This window comes from Lagopus leucura, unplaced genomic scaffold (assembly GCF_019238085.1).
Source record: "Lagopus leucura isolate 7727_CA_CO unplaced genomic scaffold, USGS_WTPT01 Super-Scaffold_100157, whole genome shotgun sequence".
In the NCBI taxonomy this organism is placed as follows: domain Eukaryota; kingdom Metazoa; phylum Chordata; class Aves; order Galliformes; family Phasianidae; genus Lagopus; species Lagopus leucura.
In genome coordinates, this window is record NW_024962334.1 from 41,187,711 (window position 1) to 41,199,618 (window position 11,908).

The following is an 11,908-nucleotide window of genomic DNA, read 5'->3' on the forward strand; positions in this document are numbered from 1 at the left end:
CTAAAAGGCCCTGTTTGTCTCAAAGGGAAAGAAAACAAACTTGAGACACACAAAAATATGAATGAAACTTCCTTGAGACAGAAGGAATATTAGCCCTTATCTCTGTATACCTTTATATCTTCAATCGGTTCACCTTTAGTATCTTGTATATTTTAAGAAATTGACTGCAGCCATTTTATATAGATGCATACCAAACTGAAAAAAAAATTGGTCTTCCACAGCCCTGGTCTCCCAGAGCGAGGCATCCAGACAGCATGAATGAGTTCTGGGTGCCACATGGACACACACACTCAGGTAGAGGCATGCAGTATATCACACCATATACACCATACACAGCTACTCCAATATCTACCGCTCCACGCTCGGTTACCTACACTACACCCAGGAACAAAGGTCTTTGGAGAAACATTTTTCCCACTATCTAAAGAGAAATTAAAGCTGTATTTAATAATTAAAAAAAAAACTAAAAAATACCAGACTGAATCCTTACAATGCACTGAAAAATACTTACATTTTTTTTAGGAATGCAAGGGTTAACTTTTAAAGAAATTTCTGCAAAACAGAATCATTACCTCATCCTATAAACTACCTATTTTGCAGGCTGTACTCTCCCAACTGGCAGATTAAACCTTAGAACAATAACCCAATTATGAGCTAAATTTACATTCAACTGATCAAAAATCATCTAAAACCTGACAAGAACAATCTTTGTTCACAACACTCAGCACAACCAACTCTGACAGACTAAAATATATGAGCTATATAAAAGATGACATATGTTGCATCGCCCAACTACCAAGGGCACCACGCTCCAAGTACCATGGGAGTGTTCACCACATCCTGAAACTTACTTTAAAAAAAAAAAAACAAACATATTTTACACATATGGCCAGTGATTTTGAACAGCTCAGCATTTTATGAACCAAGTTTATCACTGGTATGTGAGCCACACATACTTTGGATAGCTGTTTTTTTGTTTTTTTTTTTTAATAGTTCTACTTAGTATTTGCAACAACCTACAATACAGATAAAAGCCTTATTTTTACTGACATGCCACTCTGAAGCTAGCTAAAAACACTTCAATCAATGTAAGAAGAAAATAAGAAGTTTCCTTAAGCCATCTGCTGTAAGGAACTCTTGTTCCTCTTTCAGATCTTTTATCCTGAAGGGATTCACTGTCTGAAGCTCTTAAAAACTTCCAGAGCTAAATGCACTGTAGAATTGCGGAGAGCAGTTAATATTGAAAGCTAGTTGCACATCTTGTCCAAGATTTGTAAACTCAACTGATGGAAGACAGACAGCCAATTCTAAAGTAATTCTAATTCCAAAATTCTCCCTGATTTTCAAATAGTGCGAACCGAGACATTTTTCTAACAGACTAGACAAGGTAGACATTTACACAGAGGGGCAGAGACATAAAATTAAGAGAACATCTTCAAATGTTGTCTTTTATCTTTCTGAAGTATTGCATCCTAATTCAGAGGTGGTAGCTAGCACAGTTCAGAGGTTCCCATGCTGCAGCTCACAACAGCCTAGATGTAGTGTGAGCCACTTCAACGTGACTTTAAAGACATATTTACTGTCCATCCACCTCCTTGTCTTCTCTTCCAGGAGCACCATTTCACAAACAGCAACAGGCTGTACTGTCAACAAAAGGAAAACGCTGAACACACTTCACGGCCTTTCACTATTCACTACTTCACTATTATTTTCACATTTGCACTTGGTATACTGTTAGGCTGAAAAGATGGTCCAGGCCTTCTCCTTGTCAAAGCCTCAAGTCTCCCCCAGAAGTTCCTCCTCTCTGCTATATGAGCAGGTGGACACTGCTCATATGCTGACTGCATGCAGACAATCCAATGCCTTCAACACAATGGGCACAGGACAGGCTACACCAAACAGCCTGACACTTACATACACTGTGGGCACAGTGATTACAGACAGGAAATTCATGTTGCTCCAGTAGCATCCTATTTTTTCTAAAAAGTTCAGAAATACTCCTTTGGCCCACATTACATAAGGGCCAAGGCAAACTACCAGTAATCCTGCTCACAGTGACAAAACCTTCTAAAATTGATTTGTGTTTTAAAATAACATCTGTGTTTAGATTAAAAAATAATAATAATAAAGCAGTTATAGCACTGTGGAGGACACTTCTAGCCTCTTGCGCTTTTCACAGCAAAGGCACGGGAGTGAGCACACTGCAACCCACCACTCTCACCTAGCAAGCAGAAATAAGTGAAGGTGGAGAAATTTCACCAGTCACAATGTTGTAAGCAGAGCTAAACTCTTACGTTTGGATAAATAAAAAACATCCATACACTGAAACGAATGCACCAATTTAAATTAGTTTACTAACACTTGGAAAAATATTATGGACAGAATTATTCCGATCCTTTTCACTTCTCCATAGAAAACACTTCTCTGTCAAAATAGTAAAACTTGAAAGATGAGCATCCTCCTAGCACACCACCGAAGTCTAAATAGTCTCACCTACACCTGCTCACTCAGAACTCCAGTTACAGCTGAGTTTATCATGAGTTAGTTTTCATCATGCAATCCAGCTCACAAGAAGTCATTTTTCTTCAGGTAAAGAAGTGTTCCGGAAGACTCTCTCTTCTTGGATGCTGCTTCTGACACCACATTGCAGGTGCCTCTCCATGACTGCATAAACCACAGCACAGCCAACAAACAGCCATCCATACAGTAACCTTCTACCCCATTTGTACAACCAAACTCACAATCAGAAAGATGAAGTGCTTTCTGCTGTACTGCCTACCCCATCCTGTTCCCCACTGCATACCTGCACGACAGGGAATGTTTGTTTAGACACAAAAAAGCTGGCAGTAACCAACAATCCACACGGGCTATCATTTTGAGGGTACTTTCACTTTTGTATAAAACAGCAGTCAGTCGGCAAATAGCTGACTTCCCTAAAGGCGTTCTGTAGCATGCTCTGAACAGTTAATAAGATTCAGAAAAAAAAAAAAATAAAAAAAAAAAGGAAAAAAAGAAAAAGGTGTGAAAAAAAAGTGCCAGGTCCTTCCCACTGAAGGATGAGCCTAGAACAACCCAAAGGACTACAGTCTGAACCGCAAGCCAGCACTTCCACTCCCACCCTAACCCCAAACCCCAACACCTGTCCCAGTGCTCACCCTAGGTCAATTCAGCAATTTCCTACTACAAATTGCAACAAAAGTGCCAGAAAACAAAACAAAACAAAGCATCACTGAGACAAGAAAGCATTTTCTACCTTCGGCCCTCTTCACTGCAGCAAGATCTTACAAAACTTCTTCACAACAAATAGTAATACTCCTGTAATACAAAGATTGTGGTAGACAATTCAAGGACATTAAATACCAAATTATGCAATCATAAAACCAACCAGCACCAAATTAAAGGGTTTTTTCTTAATCCCTTTTCCTCTCCTTCAGCCACCCCTCGCTGCAGCACCTGAGCTTGCCACATGTGCAGACAACAAAAAATAAACTCGCAATTTTAACTTGCTGCTTTCAGGATAAGCCCAAAAAAGAGGCACAAAGTTTTCCAAGTCCTCAATATTTTACAGGAGGACTCCTCTCTGGCACGCAGGGAAGGTCAGGAAAGCACACGGAGGCTCCCAGTCATCCCTGCCATTGGAAACCCCACACACACACGCTTTCATCTTTTCCTCATAAAAGAAAGGCGACGATAGGCCTCCGGACAATCCCTGCGGCTGCGGATGGAGGACAACGCCTGGGAAAGTGAACGGAGAGGAGTTACGCAGAGACAAGGCTTAAGGGGGCGGAGGGGGGGCGCGAGTAACAAACAAAAAAATACAAAAATGCCGCCAAAAGCATGCCCAGGTTTTCCTTCAACCCGACCGCCGAGGCCCGCGGGGCCCTATCGCACCAAGGGAACTATTTCTGGAGGGAGTGGGAAGGCAACACACGGCCCTCATCCGCGGGAGTGGGGGGGGCATAGCGCAGAAACGGGCCGCTCGCCCTTACACTGGGGAGGATTTACGGCCTCGGGGCCGCGCTGGAGGCCGGGCGGTTCGGACCGTGCAGCCGAGCCCCCACCTGTGTCCTCGGCTCCACCGCCGTTCTCGCCGCGGGGCCAGCACAGTCCGCCCGGAGGCTGAGGGTCGGGGCTCCGAGTTCACCCTTGTTCTTGTCCCTTTCTCCTCCCCACCCCCGCTGGGAAGGGGAGCCGCGGTCCCGCTCCCGGCCTGCGAGGAGCCGCCGTCTCTCTCGGCGCTGTCGAGCAGCTGCCATTACTCGGGCCGAGACCCGTCCTCCGAAAAGGCATCCCCCATCTCAGCGAGGGAACGCGGGGGTCGTGGGGTAGAAGTGAGGAGAAGGGAGAAACGAGGGGAGAGCGGGGAGCCGAGCGGGCGCCACGCGTGGGGGAGCGGAGCTGGGGGGCGGCGGGGCCGAGGCCGGGCTGCGCCACACCCCGCCCGGCCTCCCCTCTCACGCGAGTCCCCGGCTCCTCCGCGCTCTGCAGGCCCGCGCGGAGCGCCGCGGGAGCGTTTCTGTGTGTGTCCCTCTCCCCACCCATCGTCTGCCGGCTCTGCACGGCCCGATCCGGGCGGGCTGCAACTCGGCGAAACCGCCGGCTTTTGGCGGCCGAAATCCGAGCGGGGAAGGTGTAGGGACAAAAATAATCGCCGTTAATAATCACACGCGCTCTGCCGCCGTCCCCTTCTCCTCGATTTCCAAACGGACTGCGATAATCCTTCCCACTCCGAAAAAATATTATATATATACATACATACATATATATATAATCCCGCCTTCCATCCCCCCACCCCCGCGGCCCCACACATTTTATTATTAAGTATAATTGCTCCCCCCTCCCCATATGCTCCCCCACGGGGCAGGATTGCCCCCTCCCCTCCTGCCCAGCCCTTCCCCTGTCCCCTCTCCCCCATCTCCTTGGAACAGTGTGTACATGATTTTGTAGTTTTTTTAAGGCGCCATGTTTATAATCCTCCATCATATTAAAAAAAAATCCACCCAGCGTGAGACGCGGTGCCACGAGCACCCCAAAGCCAGGGAGGCAGACACAGAAATATCCACGGGGCTGTAAATTCAACCCCCCCTCCCGCACACACACCCCTCCTTCCCAGACTTAAAAGTCTCTCTCACCTTGTGCTGCTGCCGCTGCTTCTGCTGCTGCAGGGGGGGCGAAGTTAAGCCAGGGGAAACTTTTCAATCCCTTCCCCAGGCCGCTGCTGCCTCCTCCTTCCACATATTTTTCCCCTCAGAGTTTTATTGTGTCTGAATTTTCTCTCTCTCTCTCCTCTTCTGTCTGTCCACAGTTCAGGTTTCTGGGGTAAACAGGGTTTAGGATGGTGCTAGGGATATTTGGGAGAAGGAGAACTCTAGTGGTGTCTACTGGAGTTGCTGTTTGTTTCTTTTTTTTTTTTTTTAATACACGTGAAACAGATCTTTAACTATTTATTATAAATGTATTCTATCACATTGTTATGTCTGGATCCTATCTTACTGCAAGGGAAAAACGCACCAGTTATCTGACTCTGCTACATGCCAGTTCCTCTTATCATGAAGTCCAGCTTGGAGAAATACTGGAGAACATTTTCAAAAGTGGATATTCACCTTGAACAACAGAAACTAAAGCTCACAAAGTCATTGTTCTCTCCCAGAACTTGCTGGCTGTATGTTCGAAGCTATGGATCTATGCTTTCACTGCAAGATTAGGAGTTCTGCAGTACTGTGAAATATACAACTACATAGGCATGTATATATGTAGCATGAAAGCATGTACATTTTATGCTGTTTTTCCATAAACTATTTGTTAATAGCATATTTTGTAATTAATGAATCTTGACCCGCAATGTGGCATATTTTATAACAGTGCCCCATAAGTTTGATTCTGTGAAAATTTATGCATGCAAATAATTTCATTTACATGAGTCATCATCAGCATTATTACAGTAGCTTTGGACTATTAAGAATTAAAAAGATGCACCCATTCTGCCTATTCAGTCAAAGTTTCAACACAATTTATACACTGAATAGGTGAACTTTCTCCGGTGTGTTTAGTAAATAAAATTTTTAGTGTTGTCTAAAACCACACTTGTTTGAGACTGCTACATCAGAGCTATTCTTTTAAGAACTAAAAGGCAAATAAGGGTTTGTTGCACAGTAGTGATAAAGCTTTACTTCTACTGTGTATTTAAATATGAAGGAACATTTTACGTTATCTAAAATAAATAGATAGGAATAAAAGTGCTGGTAGTCGGCTTTCAAAGATACCTGAGGGGTTGGGCAGTTACCAGACAGTGATAATGTAGTTTAACTTCATATTGTTTTTAATAATAAATAGCGAATGAAATTTACAGGTTTTTTTGTTTTTGCTTAAAGTAAGAAGGGTACTCAGGAAGAGATTTGCTGCCAGGATAATTACAAAAAGGCTACCTTATGTTAAGCATTCAGCTGTGATGCTTGGCTCTGATTTTGTTCATACTTGTAATTTAAAAAAAAAAAAAAAAAAAAAGACACTGATTGAAATATATGCCAAGTTTCCATGGGATATTGGTGGCTTAGGTTTTTCTGAAACCCCTGTACAAATTGCATCTAAGCTATATTTATATAAGTAAAAATGTTTGGGTCCTTATCATTTCTACTGTTTCGACTATTCATTCAAGCTAACAGGTCTGTGCAAGTGGGTGTCTTTAAGGCATACCATTTTTTTGCACCCAGAAGCAAACAGGAAAGCAGTGTAGCTAGCAGCAAACATAGCTGCCTTTAATTCTTCAGCTGGAACAGCCAGCTACCCAGTACCGCTGGGTTGGCTTGGGGGATTCTTTGGCATAAATTCAAAACAAAGCTCTACTTCCACTCTGGTTCTTTAGTGAGAAGATTTATTACTCTGACACGGTGCCTTTGCCTTACCTATCTAAATATTTACTTAAGGCAGAAGTTCAGCTATCTTCGGTATAAAAAGGTTTTAGCCCTTTATCTCTCAGGACCCATAGAGAACTGTCAAATAAATATTTAGGCCGTGGTCTCACAAATGCAGGACTGAATCTTCACGGTGTGTCTTACAGTTTTTACCTGGAATCTACTCCTTGCCAACAATTTGTTGTACTTAACATATTTTAAAGGCTGGTTTGGACCAACTCCAAATATTTGTTTCAGGATACAAATATTTGATTTTGGAAAGAACAAGGTATTCTAAAGCAAACATTTAGGGAGTGTCTACAGCCATAACTGCTTTACCTTGCCTGAGCTGATGGGCAGTGAATTAAATCAACTGTAGAAAAACAAGCAAACAGTTTACATACGAGTGTTCATGAGTCTTGTTCTGTAGTGTTTTGATAGACCCATGAGGTCCCCTGGGTGACCACCTGCACTGTATCACCTTCAAAATATGTACTGAAGGAAAAAATAATGCATTTTTTGGTTGTTCTGAATTAATTTTAACTGCGTTGGAAAGGCTTTTTTATGCTTATTAAGATACAGATTTGAAGCTGTACTTGCCAGTCTTGGTTAGCCTCAGTTCTTGAATTTACCAGCATTTTGTTTGATCTCCAATATACGTGCTTTACAGACCTCTTTTGGCCATTAACTTTCCAACAGGAAAAAGAACCCAGCGCTCGAAACAGTTAATGCAGAACTCTGCTCCGAAGCAGTGCGGGCTGAGCCAGGCAGACAATAGGAAGGAAATCCCACCCTCCCTGAGCGCTGGGCAGCAGCATGTTTCCTCATAGGCAGTGAGAAATGTTTGTTAAAACAAACGCTGGGTTGGGGCTGCCTCCAGCCCCCCCCCATCATCCCCAGGGCGAGGATTGGCTGCTGAGGCAGGCGAGAAGCGAGGAGGGGCCGGGGGAAATTCAGGCATTTCCTCCGTCTTCGGCCTTGAAGGTCCCTGGAAACACGGACGAACGTGGAGCTGGGTGTCTGCAGCAAGATGAGTATGTCTCAGGCTGAAGTCGTTCAGTTTGCAAAGAGTTTACTGATCAAAACCTAGCAGCTCATGCTGTAATCGTAAGGGTCCCAGACATCTGTTTTCTTACTCAGTTGTGGAAGAAAAAAAAATGCACCACAAATGCGGTGTTAGAAAGCAAACACAATAAAGTCACTTCATTTTGAACAGAAACACAATACAATAGAAATGCATCAGGCTACACGTGCTTTGGACTTTTGCCGGTCTTGCTGTGCTGGTCAGGTCTATTGTAAATTGTGCTATTATCCATGTTTCATATGAAAGCAGTCTGGAGGGGAGGAGAAACTGAAGCGGGAGCACAATGTTGAATGCGTTGCATCCAGACCAAGAATGTAATTTGCTGCCTTGAGTTAAATTGTCTTTAAACAAGTTCAAGGAAAAATGATCCATTGCAGGTTGGATCTAAGCAAGCCACGCGGTGCAGGAGGTCCCTAAGCTGAAAGCATCTGAAGGCTGGGACACTAGCAAGCACAAACACCATTGGCTGGCGCTGTGTCCACACAGTGTCCTGTTTGCCCACTACTCTTCCTGGACATGAAGAAGCTTCTGCTGCCTACTGTTTCCTTTTAAATTATGCTACTCCTTCCCAAGAGATTGTTTTGCTCTGAATTCCAGCACTGGTTAATGCTGTCACATATGGACAGGACTTTTTATTGTTACCATACTGTTTTGCCATGCTCTTGGTTCAGAAGTACAACATACGTGAGTCTGGCTGGTTCCAGATAATGGACTCAGGACTAGGAAAGCATCATTTGAATGCTGCTCTTATTACTGCCTGTGCTAGGCTAATGAATGAGCCCAGCATTCTCCTCTGGGACTTTCCACCATCCTCCTCACTGATCCAAGCCTACCCCACAGCTCAAGCTCACCCTACAGCTCAAGTCTGTATCTGTAGGAGAGGTCGGTGCCAACACACTTCAGTGTGTGCTCGGCTCCCAGCCATGCTGAAAGAAACACAACTTAAATGTGTTTCCTGAGAGGTGGCTCATCTGTATTGTGATCGGAAAAATATTAATGCAGCAAATTGATGTTAATTTTTCATCAGAACAAAGCTTTGCAACACATTTTTCTTTCCAGGAAAAATCTCAGCAATGCATTTAGTTTAGGAAGTTGAGGGGAAGGGAACAAAATGATAATAAAAACAGAATATGGAAATCCACCAAGCTGGGAACAGTTGGAGGATGGGAGACTCATAGGGAGAAGCTTGTGCTGTTCCTTTTGTTCCCCAGGCATCAAAAAGAAAATAGCAGGCTGTGGAAGGGGGCACAAGGCAGAGGAACCTCAAAGTCTGCTGTTCGCTGAAGCTGTCCAAGGAAGGAATGCATGCTACCCCAAGGTGTGTCCTGGCAGACAAGGATATGCTGAAGGATGAAGTGGCACCCACAGCAGCCAGGATCCTCCCTTTTCAACTTCCTTCTGGCTTTGCCCCTGCCCATGAAGTCTGGCCAACCAGTGTTGGCTAGGCTCAACTCTCAGAGGAGCTCAATGAGGGATCCTGTGACTTGGTAGGATGAATGTAAACAAAAAGTGGGAGGGAAAGTACAGACAAATAAAAAATAATTGGGGAGAGTCAGAACTGAGGGTATTTGCTGATGACAGTACACTGGGGAGTGCTGGACCTCTGTGTCTGGTCTTCTGTTGGCATGAGTATCTTATGGGTATTATAACTGATGATAACTCAGATAGAAAAGACTGCCAAGTATGGATGCAGATTGAGATTTAAAAATGCTTTTTTTTCTTCACTGCGTTCTCTCCTTAGATTTCCATGTGCAGCTGGGAATAGGGGTTTACCCTTAAAAGTTTACCTGTGAGTAAACTGACATATGTTTATGACATATGACATGATACGTGTTTATGCCAGCATTATGTTTCATGAAAACTGTATGCCTGATTCAGCATACAGTCTGCCAAAGGAAACTTAGCTCAATATTTTTTCACTAGTTTAAAACAACAGCGTGAGATTGTGTCAGCTTCATATTTTGTGTCATCTGGCTATTGTAATTTAGATTCAGGAGCAAATGCTGTAGAATGAGAGATGAAAAAAATCATTGATGTATACCTCCAAATGGTATACTGAATTTGTCTCACACGGGTTTGTATAGTCTTTGTGTAATACCTAAAATAATTTGTTTCTTTGCAAAACAAATATGCAGAATTCAGATTTGTTGTTGGATTGAAAAGGAATCAAATGGGGTCTATTGTTATTTTTTACGAGGATGCAATGACTGGAGATACAACATTGGCCAAAAAAGAACAGCTATTTGTATGAGGAAATAAATGGTGTATTTTGTTATTGAAAATAATTATAAATTAGAGTTTTTATGCAAGAAGACATTATGAATGTCACAATTGCAGGGAAATTTTAATTACATTATGCATCATATTAAATGCCAGCATAACCAATAATAGAAAAAGATTATGTTCTGTGTAAATGGGATTTCTCATTCGCAGACAGTGGAAAAGCATGGGTAAAGAAGCTATCACAGCATGCATTAGGGGCATTCAGAGACTTCCAAGTGCCTTCTCACTGAGTGAGTTCATGACAAGCCAGGCTTGATTGGGTTTGGTCCAGCAGTGGCTTTGAGCTAATTATTGCAGAGTTACTTTGTCTCTACCCTGCGCTTCAAAGCCTTCTGTGTTCAAAGTTGGCTTGTTAGTCGGCTCAGAGCTGGACCCAAGCTGGTTCATGCTTTCATGTGGCACTTCTCCGGGACTAACAAGCCTTCCCTGTAAACAGAATTATTTCGTGTACAGAGTGGAGACATCCAAATGTTTCTGAAAGAGATAATAGGTTATCACTAGTACTGAACTGAAGCTAATAAGCCTTGCTGGACTCAGACTGATGATATGCAGAACTATCCAGCTGTGGCTCTGTACAGCTTTTTCCCAAGCTCCAATTTCCAGGAGCAGTGTTTTGTGTGGCATTAACTCCAGTCTTACATAGTTTATTGTGCCAATTGTGATGCTATGCAGAAGAGGCAAAATTGATTCTGGAACAGAATCTCAAATCAAACACATTGCCTGAGCTAAAGATCCCTAGCAGACTGAAGCTGGCCTGGCATGAAGCCATCTTGATATGCGTGCAGCTTTGATGTATCCTGATGTCATCTGCAGCTTGAATAAACCTCCTAGAAATATCACTGATTGGCTGTAAAGGATAGCCATAATTAACAACAACATTTGTGTCAGTTTTGAACCATTATGGTCAAGATGAAAGCTAATGAAGGAACAAAAAAAAACCCAAAAACCGAAAAACCCCGCATCTGCCATTCTGTGGTTCTGCTCCTTATTTGAAAGCATCTTCTTTTATTCAGAGCTTAAGGTAATACAGTGGATAAAATAAATTAGTTCTAAACCAGTATCCCCTGCTCAAAACCAATTGTAATATTCAAGTTTAATTTTCCTGTTACTAACAACCATCTATAACTGGCAGAACTGAAAGACGATATCCCGACAAGCAATGAAAGTGGAACTTAAACTGAGGCATTTTGAGAAGATGGTATCTGAGAAGAGTATTGGGAGAAATAGATCATAGATTGTTTCATCTTACGTGTAATGCAGGGTATGTAATAAGTGCAATTCATAAGTAACAGATAATATTTATATATTTTTCTATATCTCATAGTAGTTGCTCTACATTCAGCAGATGGCAATGCAGTGACTTAAAAGATTTCTTATGAAAATAGGAATTTATTAACATTCCATTAACAATAATGTGGGTTTTTTTGTCATATATCCTACGTTAATCAGGAATACTATTCAAAAATAATAGCTAGCTATTAGCAGGGTAACTAAAGAATTATTACCATTGAAACAGGAACCTTAAATATCCCAAATTGATTTTAGAAGTTCCTTTGAATTCTCCCTATCTTGGAAACAGGTATTTTAAAAAATCAGATTTTGATACGCTGAATTCTATGTATGTCATCTGGCAATCTTGATAATGCATTTT

The 11,908-nt window shown here is 42.6% G+C and overlaps 1 protein-coding gene across 4 annotated transcripts in view; it reads right to left on the reverse strand.

The window, feature by feature from the left end:
* Window positions 1-5,338, reverse strand: part of ZMYND11 (zinc finger MYND-type containing 11) — a 102,080-nt gene extending 96,742 nt beyond the window's left edge. For 3 of the 4 annotated variants that reach the window (XM_042888155.1, XM_042888154.1, XM_042888152.1), the window contains exon 1: window positions 5,133-5,338. The gene's annotated coding sequence lies outside the window, so the exon portion shown is untranslated. Of the gene's footprint in view, window positions 1-4,061; window positions 4,370-5,132 lie in introns of those variants that run through there. The other variant, XM_042888153.1, reaches the window with a different exon arrangement.
* Window positions 5,339-11,908: the final 6,570 nt, after the last annotated feature.